The sequence below is a fragment of the Lontra canadensis genome, unplaced genomic scaffold (genome assembly GCF_010015895.1).
Source record: "Lontra canadensis isolate GAN:19392208 unplaced genomic scaffold, GSC_riverotter_1.0 scaffold78, whole genome shotgun sequence".
Lineage (NCBI taxonomy): Eukaryota > Metazoa > Chordata > Mammalia > Carnivora > Mustelidae > Lontra > Lontra canadensis.
This window is the reverse complement of record NW_022631072.1, coordinates 8969543-8981762: the sequence shown is the minus strand read 5'-3', so window position 1 is coordinate 8981762 and position 12220 is coordinate 8969543.

Genomic DNA, 12220 nt, shown 5'->3' with positions numbered 1-12220 from the left:
ATGACTATCCCTTCCTACTGCCATTTGCAGCATTGGCAGTGGGGGTTCCCTTTGCTACTGTGTCTTCATCTCTCTTGCTGTTCTCTCTTTGGTTATTCAGTAGCAGTTCAGTCAGCATTCAGTTCTTCTTTAGGAGGAATTGTTCTATTAATAATTTAGTGTGTCATAGAGAAGGTGAGTTCAGAGTCTTCTATTAGCCATCTTGAACCAGACTAAATAAAATTTTAACTTTGATTATCAAAGGATATAAAACATCCTTAACAATTTTATGTTTACTTATCATAAGGACAGAATCTCCTACTATAATAACAAATTTACTTACAATGTATTCCTAAATTCTATCATTTTTTCCATACTTCATTACATATAATAACAAATTTTTTGCAATATATTTCTGAATTTTATCAAGTTTTTCTTTGCATATTTCTTTACATATTTATATACAAGTTTATTATTATTATTTTTCTCTGTTCAAATAAAATTTTTTATTATATAATGACTTTCTTCATTATTACTAATTGTTTTAAGTTTTAATCTTAATACAACTGTTTTAGCTCTGTTACAGTTAGAATTTAATCAATGTATACGTCCATCTTTTAATCTCATTGTGTTTCTAATTATACATTTATTTCATAAATAACCTTAGCCCTTTGAAGACTTCATTCTTCATTGTTTCTTTTGAAAAGTCCAATTCTCATTACTTTTTTTTTTTTTTTAATCTTGTCATTCTGATTACTTTTTACTATTTTGGAAATCTGCTTTACTCTGTTTTCTTTTAAGATTTTGTCATTTTTTTTATTTTGGTGATTTGTAATTTTACCACAATATATGTAGGTGTAGTGCTTTTGATTTTGCTTGTATACACTGTGCTTTATTTGTAAACCCAGCTTTTATGGCAGTTCTCAACTATTACATATTTGAATATCTTCTCTCCTTTATTCTGTTTTTTTCCTGATGAGGCTAGGATTAAGCATATGTTATATATTTTTGTTTTATCCTCTATGTCTCTTAATTTCTCTTTCATATCTTTCATTTTGTTTCCTCCCTGTGCTATATTCTACGTAATTATTTGGCTTTAGCTCAGTGTTCACTAAATCTGTCTTTAGATATGTCTGATCTGTTGTATAACTGGTTCATTCAGGCTTTTTCCATTTAATTTCAAAAATTATATTTTTTTAGTTTTAAATGCCCATTTTTCATATATTCCTGACATTAATTTTTTTATGGCCCATTCACTTATTATCTCATATTTTTTCTTTAAATGTTTTATATATTTTATCTTATATTTTATATTTGATAATTCAAACAGTCTTTAGAGATCTAAATCTCTTGTTTGTAGTAACTTTTTTTTTTTTTTTTTTTTTTTTTTAACAATCCAAAGAGGCCCAAGACCATTTTATCTGGGCTCAAAAATGTTACAGGCAGCTGTTGTATTCACATCAACTTCTTTGTCTTATGAGGATACACGGAACTATGTTATCCTCATCTGTTTTTTTCATTTTGGGACATAAAAAATTAAAGTGATTTAACCCAGGACAGTTTACAAGTCATAGCAAAGAGAGAAATAAACATGGGCTCCATGTTCAGTACTTTTCTTCATAAACCACAAGATGAATGGCCACCTATATCTATAAATTATAGTCCTTTCTTGGCTCAGTTATATTAGTTTTGTTCTTTCATTAACTATAAGCTTAACAGGTTCTGATTCCCTTTAATGTCTTTTGAAGAATTTAGGTGTTTTCTTATAGAGTGTCCCACATTCTGGGGCTGATTCTTTCCCCAGAGTCATTTGATCTGTTTGTCTATCCTTGTTATTTCCTATGAAATCCAGCACCTGGCACAGCCCAGCTGGATTTTAAATATACATTTTTAAGTAATATATGTTATTTTAAATATATAAATACTTTAATTCATCTTATTCTAGATGAGTAAGACTAAGTTAATCTTTCACCCACAAATGGAGTTCTGTTGATAGAATTATTTGACTTGACATACAAGTGATGCTCAATATGCTGGACATACCTATGCTTGTGAAAACCCTGTGGCCATAGTAACAGGGGTGAATGAAAAACTGGGATCTGAAAGGCTTTCTGAGTGTGTCTAGTCAGTGCCTCCTAGAAAATCTTTGCCACATGTGCTGAAAAGTTTCATGAGCCTTACGTTTAGGATGGCTAGAGACTTTCTGTATTAGGAGGAGATAGTGTCAATAAAATGCAAGTAATATCAGATAAGATAAATCACCCATTTAAATTAAGAATTTTTAAGGGTCTGCTTTTGATGTTTTTAAAGGAAAAAAAAGCGGGGGGGGGGATGCCTGGATGGCTCAGTCAGCTAAGCATCTGCCTTCGGCTCAGGTCATGATCCCAGGGTCCTGGGATGGAGTCCCACATCAGACTCCTTGCTCAGTGGGGAGCCTGTTTCTCCCCCTGCCACTGCTGCTCCTGCTTTGTGCTCTCTCTCTCTCTCTCTCTGACAGATCAATAAATAAAATCTTTAAAAAAATAAAGAAAAATACCAGGTATTTCAGGTTAGGTGGGTGTTAAATATTGGGAGAGAATTGAAATATCCTCTCTGGTTCAAGAGGAGAATGAGAGTAAGGAATAAAGTGAAATTACTAATAAATTGATTTAAAAATTTTAAGTCACATAAGATTTCTACTAACTACTCATGGTTTTATTTTCAAAGTTTGGATGATTTTTTAAAAACTGAAATTTCTTAAGTTATTCTGTAGAATTTTTCTGTGAGATTATTAAGTAAAAGGTATACAAGTCAAGGTAGCAGGGTTACTGGAGGCAAGAAATAATATAGTAACAGAACGTTATTTCTACTGGCACCCCGTTTTATAACACAGAAGTGGGAAGGGGGAGTGGAAGTCATCTATGCTCTCAAATACCAATTGAATGAGAAATTGAACTACCTTATTGAACTTACCTTATTCATGCTATAAGATAGGAATCTGTGAATCTTCTAGATTACTTAACCTTTGGTGTGTTGGTTCAGAACTTTCTCTTTTGTTACTGTATTTAGAATTGTAGTATACTTTATTTTTTTTTAATATTATGTTGTATTTCTTTTTTTTTTTAAGATTTTATTTACTTATTTCACAGAGAGATCACAAGTGGGCAGAGAGGCAGGCAGACAGAGAAAGAGGGATGCAGGCTCCCCACTGAGCAGAGACCCCGATGTGGGGCTCAATCCCAGAACCCTGGGATCATGACCTGAGCCAAAGGCAGAGGCTTTAACCTGCTGAGACACCCAGGTGCCCCTAGAATTATAGCATATTTTAAAATGTTATTTATTTGATCTTGATTTTCCTTTGATTAATTAAACATGAAAATAAACTTGATATATTTTGTTTGACATCATGTCACTGTATAAAACTTGATTTTCTGTGTATAATTACAATTTTAGAATCCAAGGTTAAAGAGTATGAGGACAAATATAAGGCCTTGAGCTTCTTGTTTATGAAATCCATTAATGAAATCATTTTGGCTCATATATATCAGAACAGTTGAGCTAATTACAGTTTTAGGACTGGGAAGTTAAGAATTTTTTCATTCACAGATGACTTGCAAAGTCAATAAGCCTATAAGAGATCAACTACTTTATGGTCACAGGGCTATATCCTATATACAACCTATGACTTTTTATCTTTCTTGAGTGCCCTGTTAAGAATAACTGAAACAGAGCACCTGGGTGGCTCAGTCGGTTAAGTGGCTGCCTCCACTCAGGTCATGATCCCAGGGTCCTGGGATTGAGTCCTGCATTGGACTCCCTACTCAGTGGGGGGGGGGGGTCTGCTTCTCCCTCTGTCTTCTCCCTCTGCTCATGCTCATGTTCTGTCTCTCTCTCAAATAAATAAATAAAATATTAAAAAAAAAAAAGAATAACTGGAGCAGTGGTGCTTAAAAGGTCTTGACTTATAATCTCTGAGACTGAGAGAGTATTCAAGAATTTAGTTGGACTCTATCATTATCTTTATTTATTTATTTTTAAAGTTTTTATTTATTTATTTTAAAAGATTTTATTTATTTATTTGAGAATTTGCACACCAGAGAGAGTGGGGTAGGGGAGGACAGAGGGAGAGGGAGAAGTAGGCTCCCCCCTGAGTGGGGAGCCCAAGGTAGACTCCATCCCAATCAGAATCTGAGCCTAAGGCAGAAGCTTAACAGTCTGAGCCACCCAGGCACCCCATCATCATCTTTATTAAATGAAAGTTTTCAACATGAATATTAGCAGAAACCTGTAAGGTAGCAGATAACTTTACAATATTTTTTTATGTGAAAAATTGTCCCCATATCTTCCTTTAAAAAAAAAAAACCTAAATTTCAGTTAAAGGAATAATTATATAAAGAAAGGAATACTTATATTACTTATATAATTTATATAATATATAAATTATATAAATCTATAATTATATAAATCTGTTGTTATGGGTTTCTGCTGTATTTGTTTATTCCACTATGTATATTCCTGATGTCTCATTGTTTTTGTTGTCTAGAGTTCACATTTCTGTTTTCAACAATTGAAGACTTACGTGGTTCCATTAAACCTGACCTTTCTAGAGAAACACAATTTAGAAGAAGGATGTATTTACTATTTTTATCATCTCCATAGAAAACTCTCTTTATTACTCATTAAAAACAATAGTAAATTTCCAAATGTTGTATACACTATCAGTACCAAAATTTTTTATAACTATTCTTACAGACAACCACAAATAACAATGCCTTTAGTGGGACCTACCATTTTTTTAGTCGTGTGTATTGCACAGATGTAATAACATTTATTAAGCTGTATTCTAGATGGAGGACAGAGGGTGAGGGAATCAATATCTGGATTCACAGAGTCCCTTAGTTTTCCATTTATGAATATCCACTCAAACTCTTTTGTGCATCTACTGTAGGAGTACTGCAAAAATATATTGAATATGGGGGGAAAACCCACCAACAATTTGTACTACATAGCTTCTACATGTGGAAGGTAAACAGGACACAAAAACAAAAGGACTGCGATTAATGGAACAGTGATAATTTTGGACAGTGATTAATTTTTTTCCTTTGAAAAACATTTTCAATGTTTCCTCTGAGATTACAAAACAATATATTTCTTCACCATATTGTACTTTTCTGTTTGAGTCCCAGGAGCAAATGACAAGTGCAGTCTTCTTTTTCACTTCTGCCCAAATCATGAACTGCCATAAAAAGTGGCTCATTGTTTGCTCCTCATTATCAGGATTCATTATGAAGAATCTTTATAGCTTTAACCTCCTTCCTTGAAGAGACTTTTTTTTTTCTTTTAAACTTCCTGAGATAAATCAAATCTACCTGCTTTGTCTCTGGCAGGCCAGTTTATGTTATTAGGATGTCCAGATACTCTGCAATCAAGGGGACTATTTCCTGCAGAAAAAAAGAAAGCACTGATATTTTATTCACACAATTGGGGTACCTCTTTATGCAGATCTATAATCTATAATATCATCTTTAATGGCTTTTCTAAAGTAATATGTGAAGTCATTAAATGACAGTAAGAGTAGGGCAAATCTCAAGGAGTTTTTAAGGATAAATGTAAAAATGGCAAAGAAATATGGATAATTGAATAAGTAAACAGAAGGGATAGCTCTTTGGGTATGATGGCCTCTTTATATCACTTATAGGAATGCAATAGAATATATCACTAAGGTCATATGTGAATATAATATACAGAAACTACTAATTGATTACATGAAATTATCCTCCTAAACTATGAATTTTTGTTTTGCTGGTCAGTGCTATTTAGGGCTATTTCTAGGACTGGTTTTTATAGGACATTAAAATATATATGAAATGTCTGAATAGCTTTTTTCATCCTCAGTAAATTCAGTTCTTTCTTTTTATCATAAATGCACAGTCTGTGTAGATTCATAGATCATCGCATTTCATAGAAAATCTTACTTGAATCCCTTTTTTTTAGGCATACCTTGTAATTAGGTTTAGTTATCAGAGATGCATGGAAAGACATCTCAGGATAAGCTAAGTATTTTAACCTCACCCATTGCCCCTGATCATAAATCAGGGGGGTGTTTAATAAATTCAGAGACAAATTCAAGCAAGTATTGGTGACTACTAACATTGTTCAAGTTTCTTCAAGGCTGGTTTTAATCTTTTCAGGTGGAAAGGCTTACATACAAAATATGCATTTTAGGATAGTAACTGTATTCCCAAAGCAAATTTAATTTGCACAATCAAAGGGAGATAGTGGGAAAGGGAAATGGTAACATAAAGAATGGAAAATGCATATGTCTGGTGGTTATTTAATAATACCCTTAAACATAAGGTTTTTAGGGCTTCTGAAAGAAGAAACAGATTTCTGCTTATGCACCATCTTTAAGACCATATTGTCAGAGCTCTATACAGTGTCATAAAGTCTTATTAAATAATTGCTGCATTGATAAATTTCAACAGCATGTTGACTGTTTTAGTTTCGATTTCAGTGGACACCATTATATTCCCAGCAATTAAAAGTAGATCAGAAAAAATGACAGCTTCTCACAGGTTGTACTAAATGCTACTGAGAGCAGTTAGTATTTTTAAAAGGCTCTTTTCTCTACCAAAAGGTCTCTTCAACATCAGATATGCTGGCAGGATAATAGTAGGCTTTATTACCATCAACACAAGACTGTCAGTATATAAGCAGAATCTGAGATGCTATTCCTATACATAAATACACTGTTAGCTTTTTTAAGCAGTGTGATTCACGGCCTCATGTACAAATAGCAAGGGCATTCAAAGTGAGAAACCAACTGTCCGCCATTTACCAAACTTCATTCATTTTGTTGGAAACAGTACCAGCTTTCAACCTGCTAAAAATACCCTGTAACTAACTTAATAAAAGACAGTGCTCCCTTCCGGAATCTCAGTTCCAAGAGCGAGTCAAATGAAGAGTGAATGTTCTATTTAAGCTACATTTCAAAGGCACCAACGGTGAAGTTCACACATATAGTTGAAGGAAGTGACTAGTGTATTGTATCATTTGTCATAGAGGACATAGCTTTCAAAATTAAAACCTTGTTTAAAAGAATTATGATAAAAGCTTACTGCCAGTAGGAAATGTCAATAAGCAAACAAATTAATCCACGTGATGGAACCAAGACAGAATTTTTCTCACTGGACCGTAACTTCATCATAAAAGAAAATCTGATTTATTTCAATAAGCAGTCATCTTTTTTAATGTTTTGTTTTCATTTCAGTAAGCAGTCATCTTTCTATGTTCTTTGTGTCCATGCAGACCTGCATGTAGTTTCATTTTCACACCACTTTCATCTTTTTAACAGTTAATATTTAGAGTTTTGGCTGAAAACATCCAGATACAATTATTCTTTTTCTGTGAATTTTCTGGCTATCTCTGTATGCAGAATACCTGGATCAAGGACAGGGTTATCCCTATTTTTCTAGGAACTATCTTATATATTTCAAAATTTAAGTTTATACCAAACTGCCTGTTGTTTCTGTTCTTTTTTCTTTTTTATATGATGGTAAAATATACATAGTATAAAATTCAATATTTTAACCATTCTAAAGTTTACAGTTAAGAAGCATCAAATACATTTACAGTGTTGTACAACTATCGCTGTCCATCTCTAGAACTTTTCCATCATTGTATATTGAACTCTGTACCCACTGAACAAAAACTCTTCATTATCCCCTCACCCCAATCCCAAGCAGCCACAATCTTACTTTCTGTCTCTCTGAATTTTAACTACTCTAGGTGCCTCATTTAAGTGGAATTATACCATATTTATCTTTTTGTGACTTACTTCACTTAGCATAATAGCTTCAAGTTTCATCCATGTTGTAGCATGTGTCAGAATTTCATTCCTTTTTAAGGTTGAACAGTATTCCATTGTATCTGCCTGTATTTTTTATCCATTTATCTCTTGATGGACATTTGGGTTATTTTCACTGTCTGACTATTGTGAATAATGCTGCTATAAAGTCTGAGTAGTTTATTTTCTTCCTCTCATCTTATCCATACTTTCTGCATTATATCTATTTATGTTCGTAATATATTTTCTGTGGTGAATTATAAGCTTCTTGAGGACAGAGTTCTTGCTGCTTTTCCATTTATAATCCCATAGAATACAGCATAATTTTTAGACATAATGAGTGTTAAATGATACCAGTTGGATCTCTAAATGCATCTCAGATAAATTGTAAACTTTGTTGATAGCTGCCACCATCATCAAAAACAGGGACAGAAAAATAGCACTTTTAACAGTGATTGATAAATTGCTCTGTTCTTTTCTTGAGTCTCTAGTTTCCTCTAAGGAGGCTCAGAATAAATAGAGAAAAGGGACCCCTCTAGCAATACAGATCAGTGTGATAAAGTATATTACTAAACCACTGAAACTAGTACAAAAATTGTATAAATGTTATCAGTGTGAATCTAAAAGATGTAAAATTTAAGTTTCTTCTCGATTCAATGAGTTGATTAACAGCTTTCTTTGTGACTATGATATAAAATCTCAGTAGATGACAGACCATATTTGCTAGTCTTGTCATGAAGCCTTGCAGGTGAATTAAATACCTAACTAGCCTACTAATAGCTATTTTTTTTTTTTAGCTAGTAAAATTTTCACTACTCTACTTACTTGTATAAAATGACTTCAGAAATATTCTTTTTTTAAAAAGATTTTATTTATTTATTTGGCAGACAGAGATCACAAGTAGGCAGAGAGGCAGGCAGAGAGAGAGGAGGGAGCAGGCTTCCAGCTGAGCAGAGAGCCCGATGTGGGGCTCGATCCTAGGACCCTGGGGTCATGACCTGAGCAGGAGGCAGAGGCTTTAACTCACTGAGCCACCCAGGTGCCCCTAGAAATATTCTTTAGCAAGATTATGTATTAAATGTTTCTGAATTTAGAGAAGGAGATAGAATTTAAAATATAATAATAATACAACCCACAAAGCACTTGCTCTGACCCAGATGCAGTACCAGGTACTAGCATTAATTATATGATTATCGCAGCTCTGGTAGGTTTCTGCTTTTATATCCCCTGGTATATATTCTGAGGTGCAGAGAAGATATTTAATTTGTCAGGAAGTTTGGCCAAGAACTGAATCCAGGAATTGAAATGACTTTGAACACCCAAATTCCAACTCCTTTTTATTATTAAACTTTTTATTTTGTAATTAATATATTCATGTATTTTTCAAAGTTTGCTTAACTTTTCTTTTCCAACTGTATGATTTTTCTTTTTTTCCAAAATCTGTATCTCTGATTTGGATCTTGTATCTCCACCCCTAACCTAAATCTGATTTCAGTCATTGTAATTTCATGTCTCCTTTCTACAGATTGCAGGTTAGTTTCCACTGGTTGATCCAGATTATTGACCTCTGACTTCATTCCCTATAGATATTATACCTGCTTACAATTTATTTATATGCAGTTAAGCTAGGGTTTTTTTTTTTTTCTTAAAGCCTAGGGTTTTGACTTCTTTTATTGCTTATCACTTTATTCATGCTACCCCTATATCTCCCCATTTAAGTTCTTTCCAGTGTTAAGTATAGGTCTTTATTAAAGCAGCCAGGTAGAAATAAAATATTAAATATCATTCTATTTAAATGAGTCACACATTTTAGAGCAAGAATATAATGAAATAAATCTATGACACAGTTGGGCACCATGATGCTTAAACTAACCTGGTTTCCTCCTAGTCTTCAGCAGAAGAAATCTGTCATCAGTCAGTCAGAAGCTTTTCTGTAGACTATGAGATTCAGGTTCTTGTTTTTGAGAATTTAAGGGTAGATTGCTATCAGGAGCTCTTTAAAGTTCTAATATGACACGTGTCAATAGCCAGCTTACAAATAATCAGGAAAGGGCTTCTGCTTGCTTTTCAAAATTTGACATTCTTAATTCTTTAACTTTTTTTCTTGTGGTTAATCCGAAATTTTAGAAAGAACATCTTGGCATTCTTTTTTTTTTTTTTTTTAAACATTGACCTTCAGGCCAAAATACTCCTTTTTTAATTGAAGTATAATTACCACAGAGTATTCTGTTAGGTTCAGGAGTACAACATAATGATTTAACAGTTTTATACTTAACTCCATTGCTCACCATGATAAATGTAGTTACCATCTGTCACCAAGCAACATTATTACAATATAGTCTTCATAGTTTGTTTCTTTCTTAGATTATCAGTGTTGCACAGACAGTTTATATTCGTGATTCAACTCAACTGAAAATTCCTTTTGGTAAGAATAGGAAATCAAGATTTTAATACTATAAAAGATTTAACTAGAAAAAAATAATGTGTTGCTTTTCATTTCTTTGTGACAAAATAGTGTAATATTTTAAAAATTTCTCCCAGACTTACTACAGACATGAGGTAGTATGATCCTTATCATCCTTTCACTCATTTTACTCCAAATATTGCCCCTTCTTTTCCATAGCTACCAGTACTGGATAGTTTCTTGTTCTATTTTAGTTTTAACCCTTCATTATCCCATTATTACGATTGTTGGTGTTTCTTCTATTTTGGTCCTTAAGTAATACAAATCCGTGGTTCATTAACTATATAAACAATGGGAACTGTGTGAAGTGCTTTTCTCCTTATGGATTTTGTGGGTGAAAAAGAGGGTTAGAAGAAACTGTATCCCAGACAACTTTGTTTTTGTCAAAGCCTGATATACCTTTAGTGATCTGCTGAGAGAAGAAATATTAAAAAGTGTCATTTAAAGCAGTCATTTTTATTCTGAAAAAGGCTAGCTTATGCAGTAAATCAGGACAAAGCATCCAAGTAAGATCATTATTCTTCTGAATGATGAAAATGAGCTCCTTTGTATTGTATCTAATGGGAGGAAAGGAAAGGCATGTAGGTTTCAGACTTACAGAATGTATATTTTGCTGCTGAAGGCATGGGCAACCCAACAGTTGTGGGATTATTCTTTACTAATGACCCATAGCCAATTTTGTGGGTATGGTGCATTATTGAAAGATACCAACAAGGTGGAAATGGGAATTATGTGGACCCAATGTGGTAATTATGGGTAATTTATATATGGGACATTCTTGGTACTTAAAAAAAATCTATTGCTTAACTATCATGTATAGTATGGTAGCAATACAAAGCAAACAAACAAAGAAGGATAAATGTATTTCAAGAGTTTATTCGAGCTGGTGTGGCTCTGTGTCTGCTGTATTATTCAGCTGAAAAAGTCTTATGAAATGCGCAATCAGACTTTTTGCAAAATGTGATAGAAACAGTGATCACAGATGTCAAATTTCCTTCCTTTCCTCCTCCTTCCCTCCCTCCCTCCATTCCTGCCTCCCTCCCTTCTATCTATCTGTCTGTCTGTCTATCTATCTGTCCGTGTTTTTCAACTATGGTCAGTTTATGGGTTATTTGAAAAAGTTTAACCAAAAAGTGAGGGTTATTTTGACTAAAAGTAATCCATGTAGGAAGCTGAGCTGAGCTGCTTTCTTTAATACAAGGTCTTGGAGTGATAAGGTTCTGGAAGACTAAAATCATTAGCTCTCTTGTGGTTTGCAAAATTGTGCTTTCATACTACTCTGACAAAGCTTATGTACTTACTAAACTGGTGATCATAACAAAAATCTAGAACTTTGTTGAATTCCAGAATGTGCATAAATTGAGTCCAAACAGACAGGAATTGAGCCAATGACAATGAAGACTGCTTTCTCTACTATAATCAAATGCTGTACGTTCAATGGAATCATACAGTTGAGCAACTATAGAGTTTTTATTTGAAAATGAAGTCACACAAAGGACTTGCAGTAACTCCTTATCAAAGATGATACACAGATGGCATTATGACAATATTCTGAACATTATATGTCATCAAGGGAAATGCAAATTAAAACAACAATGAGATAGCACTGCACACCCTATTGGAACGGCCAAAATCTGAAATACTGACAGCGCTAAATGCTGGCAAGGATGTGGAGCAGGAGGAACTCTTATTCATTGCTGTGGGGAATGCAAATTGGCCATTTTTAAATAAAACTAAACACACTCTTACTATATGTTCCAGTGGTTTGTAGTCCTTGGTATTTGCCAAATGAGCTGAAAACTTGTATGTTAATACAAAAACCTGCACATGGATGTTTATGGCAGCTTTATTTATAATTGCCAAAACTTGGAAACAACCAAGATGTCCTTTGGTAGGTGAATCAATAAATAAACTGTGGCTCATCCAGACAATAGAATATTATTCAGCGCTAA